Raw genomic sequence first — 8,022 nt, forward strand, 5'->3', positions numbered from 1 at the left:
GTGTAAACCTCGGATACATTTCACCCTCAAATATGTGACTTTTTTTGTTGATTTATAAAGCTCATGTGACATTTCAAGTGATGCACATCAAGTTGAATCATGGGCCTTCTTCAGAGAGCCCTAATTGATGCTGTGGGTCACCTTCTTACGATTGCATCATGGGATATCATGTAATCCGCCAACCTGGTTTCTGTAAGAGCTGTAACTGACAAAGTTGAAGTATATGCATGTTTAGAGCATGCGTGGTTGAAGACATCAACTGTGCTTCATTTTTAATGTGATAGACTTGTCCAAAGAGACAACATCATGTGTCACTGTAATGTATTGCTATGGTTGTTTATTGGGGAGATGGAATAGAAGAAAGGAGATTATCAGCAGAGCAGCAGTGAGAAACTGCTGCTTTGTCTGAGGCCGCAGGAGGATATATTATATCATGACAGATTTGGTTATTTAAGGACGACAGGGCTGGAAAAAGAAGCTTTAAAATAATGAATACTGAGGGAGACTGAAGCCTGAGGGTGTTTTGTAGAACAGCAGTCACACACCCATGTCGGGCCTAGCAGTTAGTGAACGGTTGAAAGAAAAGAAACAACAATGCAATCAAAGTAAAGATCACATCCGTATCATTATTGTAACACGGCATAGTTTAAAAATAAAGAAGAAGTTGCATCTGCCTTAATTAATGCACCATCCCGTGAGCACGCTAAGTGAAATCGACGCATGTTGAATCACTAACAGCTGCATTCAGTGGTGACTTCTGCGTCATCGAGGAACTTTTACCAGCAACTCTGAGGAGCACAGTGGGCCAGAGAGGCGGACTGGCTGGACTGGGAAAGATGGGACTTCCGGTGTGCTCGAGACACGCGCGAGGACGCTCAGACAGGTGAGTGCAACACACTGTGAATTCATTGATATGAGCACGCTCACAACCACCTAGCAACACGGTGTTGCTTGTGTGTGCTTTAAAGCTGTTCATTCTAAATGAAGGGGCAAGCTCATTAAGTTAGGACTATGTAGCAATGCTTATTGCATCCGCCGCGGTGTCATTTCCGTTTAATTGCCTGAGTTGCGTCTCTTTTCTGGTTAATTATAATAAGTCCATACAGAGGAAGGCGACTGTTTATTTAGTATTGTTGTGCTCATCAGTTGTATGCAGAGGCAGCGAATGGAATTGAGTGTTTGTTTTGACAGAAGGGCTCTTGTTGCTGAACCTTGACATTCAATGCAATTGTTTTTGTGGCCTAAATATGTTCTTGAATTTAACAGTAACATACACCCTTCCCCCTTCCTTTTATAAAAATGTAAGACAAAAAACTCAAATTAAACAGTCATTTTACCGACCTGCAGTTCTAGTAGCCTACTGTTTCCACCAGTTGAAATGCAGCCTGTTGTAGAGGTGCCATGACCTTTCTATTGAGTCATATTTGCACCAATACAAACTGACATTACAGGTTAAGTGCTGATGCTATCATCATTTAGTCACGACTGAGTGGTTTTGTTGGCAAGAAACTCACTTCAAATTGGTGTCTCACTAATTATGCAGGCAGGGAACATGTACGTTGACAGTTGCATTATTTGTGCATAGCTTCTTTGTGGTCTGAAGTAATAGCAACCATTAGTCATGTAAACAACTGCTTTCATGTTGCGGTTGGTAAATGCCACCATGTTGTCCATTTACAATAACAATATTTATATATTGCACCAAAGAGTTTACAAAGTGCTTTGACAGACAAAGCAGCAACTGCAAGGCAATGATAACAATGACAGAACGCTCACAAGACTCGCTGCTTTTCTTATAGAAGTGTTACATTCATCAGTCTTAAATTGGAACTGGATTCATTTATTCCTCGCTCATGAGAAGATACAGTACAGATAAAGGACACAGAGTGGCAGTCGAGGACGGCTCGTCGTTCGAGCTGATAATCTCCTGTTGACAGGTGCAGTGTTGTCAGATGAGTCAAAGCCAGCAGACGCTGCACCGTGGTGAGTTTAGACCAGAGGCTTGACATCGTCACCTTTTAGCCGGACAGAGTGGCTTTAAAGCCGACTGGTGGACCTGCTGGACCTGCTATCTCCACACAATCTAGACCCATCTTAACACCGACAAATGAGTCCATTCATGGAGACTAAAGTGGGCTTTACTGGAGCTGCTAAGTCAAGAAAAGTCACATAAACATACTCATCTTTGAATTATTATTCGTGTCAGGTGTTAGGCTACCTTGTTGAAAGCTAAAATAATTCGATTAGTTTCCTAGTCCCTCATTTAAAAATACAGAATCTATAAATATGTACATATTTGTACGTATTTTTTCTCTAAAGCTATAAACGATGCTACATTCCTTCAGCAAATGTCCTCGCTAAAGGTTTTCATGAATTACCTGTCACCAGTGCACTGATCCATTTGTTATATTTAGGTTTTTATGATTTGTAGGTGTATCTGCTGTCGTCTATATATATGTGTGACAGGATGCATCTCGGTCAGCAGGTGGCAGTGTTGTCTAACAGATCAAATCAAAGCAAACAATCTGCAGTGCACCCTTCAGTGTGTGTACCTGGCTGACATGTCCCCAAAAATAAAGACTGTGCAAGTTCTGCCTTGGTCAGGGGGCAATGTGATTTATTTATTATTTATTATGATTTGTCTTTGATTTTTATGGATTATTTCTGTTCCTTTTTGTGAGTTTTTAAACTCGAAACATTCAAGTGTCAGCTTCTATAGTGTTTTTACCACCACATAGAAATCTGGATATTTGTTGTGGCACACAGTGAACTGGTGACGTTCTTACTGTGTTGAATTAATAAAAGATGAAAACCTTGTTGTTGTATCACGCCAGCTTTGCGTACATTTTTGGGACTTTTTGTGTCGACATCTGCTCAGACCACGATGTAGAGAACCTTACAAACACTTTCAGCACGGGGAGAAAAAGTTAAATAATTGGCATCGCAACACCATCACTGAGACGTTCTGTGAATTATTTTAGATCCTATTTCTTAACATTCAAAGGTAAATCTTTAAGAAAAAAGTAAATAAAAAAAAATAAACGCATTTCTCTCCAACAACCATGTCTTATTTGAGTGACAAATTGTTTTCATGTATCAAACAGAATAGATCAGACGCCGTATTGTATCGACTCCATCCATACAATGGTAGGCGGTACAACCTATGTACATGAAAGTATTAATTATCATAGGAGTTTGTCACTGTTGCCTGAGTGCTTGTTTCCCCGAGTCGTTTTTCCCGTTTGGTGCCCTGTGGCACTTTAGTGTGGTTTCTCTAGAGAGGCACACATTTTGGCTTTCCAAAGCTCTCTGAGAATGAAATATTCCTGTCTGCCTTTGCGTGCTCAGATTGAGGGCCTTCAGGCTGGTACTGTGGTGATCATGTGTCTGACAGTGTGAGACAGGCTGGTGTCATGGGATTGGCTCCACCAGTCGTGAACCAAAAGAAGCATGGGCTGTACCATTTGTTTTTGCATCTCTGCACCAAACACCACAGCAGCACCATATCCAAAAATGCCCTGCTTGGCCTTACTCGATGGCACACTGAGCGTGCTCGAGAGTATCGGCGCACTGTAAGAGCGAATGTAATCACTGTTAGATAATAAGGCCCTGCACACTCAGACGTCGGCAGGTTGTGTGATGTTTTATCGCTGGAACTTGTTATGTAACGACTGAGGAGAGTCATTAAAATACTAGTTTAGTTCCTGGTCTGGTGTCATTCTCAATAGGAATGATTTAATTGATGGTTTGGCTTTGAACATTGTGTTCTCTAATTTAATTACACAGTTTCATATTGGTAGCATCACAAATTGCATTACAGGTGTTGTTTGCAGTGCACGCTATCGTCGTTTAATCACTTCGGGAATTGTTTAGCTGGTAAGGAACTCCCTCGACAGTGTGGCCTTGTGTAACCTTGAGATATTTACGGAATGGAAAACATTTAGCCTGTGTTCACAGTTTATTTATTCTATTACTTTGTTTTCTGGAAGTGACTTGACATCATTTGGCTGAAAGGAATAGTTTGACAATATGTTGGGTCCCTCTATCGCAGTATGATTGTTTGTTGTCTTTTCCCAGACTCATTAACGTGCTCACCTGATGGTTCTTATTGGCCAGAGCCCACGGGTCCCCAGAGGCCCACGATTGGCCCCGTTTGGTGATGTTCTTGTTTGCTGCAGTCTTGTGGCTTCTTCGACACTCTCGGCCTATGGCGAGGGCTTGTTTCGGTCAGATGTGCTTACTTTGTCGAGGAGCCAATCGCCAATTCATTCCCAAAGCCTCAGAGGCTCAAAAGCCAAGTGCATAATTGCTCCTTATATCAATCTGCAAATTTCCGTGGTATCCGAGCTGCAAACAGTTGGCCTGGAATCGTTTATTCACCAGGAACGGCTGTCCATGGTGTGTATTTAAAGTCACAGAAAATACTACAGTATCCTGGAGAAAATTACATTTGAATCACAGAAGATATGTTCAATTATGGGCTTGTGGTTTACATACATTTTACATTAAGCTCGGTCCAATTCATCCCATTTGCTCAACCTTTAAGGGTATTATTGTGTTTTTGTGGTTCTGATGGTGAGACAGGCCACACAGCTAGAACTGTGTCCCGGCTCTGCATGTGAAACTGTTCAAACCCATCGTTCCCTCTCCATTGACTTCAGTCAGCTGCTGCTGTGTGTGAGACAGAGACGCATTAGAGGCAGACAGTGCGGTCGCAGCAGTGTCGCTTTAAAAAAATAGACCGGACTCATCTCCACCTTAATAACAGCTCCTCTCTACAGACGCACTTTGATGCCGCCATGGGCTTTACAAGCCCTGTTTAAAGCACACCGTCCTGCTCGCTACTTCTCCCTGTGTCTCTCTTTGGAGTTTTCTGTCTCCCATATCCTTCTTCCTCCTTCACTCCCTCCTTCTGTCTTTCTCTCTCTGTCTCTCTCGCTCCACTCCTCCTCTCCCCGCTGTATTTGCAGGCAGCTTTAGTGCCAGACACCCTGAGGCAGCGGTAGCGCCAGCGAGTCTTCCCACCTCTGTTTTTGTGGTGGGAGATGACATGTCGAAGCTTTGAAGGGCAGAGGAAGGGAGGGAAAGGGGGAGGCAACGAGAAGGGAGGGAGGGGGCACATCACTCGGCGCGGAGGAAAAGCAAGGGACCCGGAGAGAATGTCATGTGGCCTGCAGTCCGCCCAGATATTCTCTTTCTCGGGCTGTCTATGTGGGCAGGCAGGAATGGCGACAGGAAGCAACCCCCCCCCCCACCTCCTTCATCCTCTCCTACCCTCCTTCATCTCTTCACTCACTCAGTCACTCACTCCTCATGTATCCACCACCCCCTTTTTCCTCTTCCCCATCCCACCTTCCACCCCTGCACTCGTGCTTCTTCTCTCTCCTCTCCCGAGCCCAGTTTCTGTTGTGTGAATTTTGAACTTCTGTGTTCACCACCCACTATCCCCACTATCCTCCTGTCGGTTATTATGCCTCCCTCACCCACAGGCGTGCCGCGCATCATAACTCACAGCGTACTGAGGTGTGGTGAGGTGTGTTGGCGTGTAAACTGTGAGTGGGTTGCAGACAAAACGTGTTTGATAAGAGATCCTCAGGCATAAGTCATCCTCTCATCTGCGAAAGGACGGCAGCAGTACTTTTCCATTCATGTACTTCTAAATATATATATACTTACACAATATATACAATATCAAACGCTGGCCTCGTGCCTCTAAAATAACTAGTAAATGTCTCCTACGAACACTCAGGGGAGAAATGCAGCCTAATCAAATACCTGGAAATGCGGGCTGGTCTTTCAGGTATCAAACTGTTTATATTTCCCCTGGAGGACCGCTGGGTTTGTGCACTAATTTGTGTATCGGAGCAGAGGGATTAGCACTGAGGCAGACAGGATGGGGCCCACACAGGAACAATCAAACATCTTCTCAGTTATGCTCTGTTGAACGCACGGGGTGGTGTAGTGTCTGTTCAGTTTGGCCCACAGAGAAAAACGCGGTGATTTCTCCCAGTCAAGCAAATATAATGATGAAAGGAGGAGAGAAGCCTCCACTGGGGTATAGAAAAAAGTCTCCACTGGCTTTGATATGGGCCTCTGATGGTACTTCAACCGTACCTGCTTGTTCTTATGTGGCCGCCTCTCACCTGTGCACTTTCAAAGCAATCACACATTAGTCACACATTGCAAAGCGTCCTGTAAAACGCAGACGGGGACTTTTCAGGTGGGTATTTTTCAAAGTAGAGACAGAAGATGTATTGTGCAGTACCTGTAGGAGCCAAATTGAATGTGATGTTAAATATTCATTTGTATTTACATGTTTAACTGTAATCACATCTGTTTCTACCTTGAATGTTACAAGGATGTCGTTATAATTTGTTATAGAAAGAAATACACGTAAGTGACAGATAACTGGCCCTTTAAGGACACTGTGACAGTTACTGACGGTCGTGAGTAATATCTGAGGCAGTATGGAGCCGCACAGTTTTCCGACCGTGTTTGGGACCGTGTTGGGGATCGTGTTATAAAACGTGTTAAAGGGAACGATCTACGTGGATAACCTGTGGATACATATAGTAGGTCAAAGTAATCAGCATACTTTTAGGAGAAAGGAAGTTGATTGACTGACTTGTACGAAGAAAATGGATCAATAAAACACGTATTGCTTTTCATCTACGAGCGGCGTCGGTGTGAGATATGTGCAAAAGACAAGAAACACGCGTCAACTAAAGGTTTACTTACTGCTAAAGATTTGGACGCTACATAAGTCGGAAAACTTGCTCCTCACGGAAAGGAAAGGATTATCGATGACGAGGAAATTACGACGCGAGGTGCCAGGCTACAGTTTTGGATGGACTCCGGTAAGCATGTGCGAATAAGCTAGCTTGCTTGGTGCTGGTGATGGTGGAGTGTTATGCTGGTAGCGTAACTCTAGGAGCTGTCAATCAAGTTCACGTGGATAAGGTGCATTAACAGTATTACTGCGACGCAAAAGGAACCCGATTGAAACGCTATTATGGAAGAAGAAGAGTTTGTCATAGGGAAAAGGCAAGTGATGATGACAGAGAAGGCTGTAGATGAAAGAAGGAATAAGCTAATACAGCAAAGACGGAGTAAGCTAGCTCAGCTAACGAGCAAAACCAGGGAAATAGAGCGACTACGGGAGGAGGATCCTGATGTTAGCACTATAAAACGAAAACTGAGAGTTGACTATGAAGGGTTACTCAGAGACTTTGAAGAGAGGAACTATGCTCTGAAACAGTTCCTTACTGAGGAGGAATACATGAATGATCAGCTTTGTTGGTTTGAACCTAAAGCACATGAGGCCAACGTTTTCATTGCTAAAACTGAAAGATGGATAGAGTTGTTTGATGAACGTGCTGAGCAAGCAAAGCTATGTGATGATGAAATCAAGCCCTCGGATAGCATATCCACGATACTGTCTACCACGAGTAGAAAGAGTAAGAAACATGGATCAGAAAGTGGGAGTTCTGTGTCATCCACAGCATCATCTATTCGCCTTAAAGCAGAGGTGGAAAGAGCTACATTGCTGGCTAAGGTCGCCACATTAAAACGAAAACAAGAATTGGAAAGACAGGAAGCTGAATTAAAGGCAAAAAGAGAGGAGTTGGAGTTGAACATTGCTTTAGCAACTTCAGATGCTAAGCTTAAAGTGTTGGAAGATTTTGGCATTGGACGCATGTCGATAGTCCATTCAACGCCAGGAATAAACGATGTCAGAGAAAACTTAGCATCAAGAGAAGGGCACGAGCATCGCAGCCATGTGGAAACTGGTCCAGTTCATCTTCCTAACCCACAGCCAAGCGATTATGGTCGTTCAGTGCAGCCACCCAGGAACGCTGAAATCAGTGGCAATGTTGTGGCGACATTGTGCAGTGTTATGCAGCAGCAAGCCAACATCTCGGAGCTAATGATGAAGCAGCAAAGAGGATCAACTTTGCCGCCGTTGGACATTCCCACCTTTAAAGGAGACCTGCTCGATTACCATCTGTTCATAAGGGCCTT

Source organism: Melanostigma gelatinosum (genome assembly GCF_949748355.1).
Source record: "Melanostigma gelatinosum genome assembly, chromosome: 21".
NCBI lineage: Eukaryota > Metazoa > Chordata > Actinopteri > Perciformes > Zoarcidae > Melanostigma > Melanostigma gelatinosum.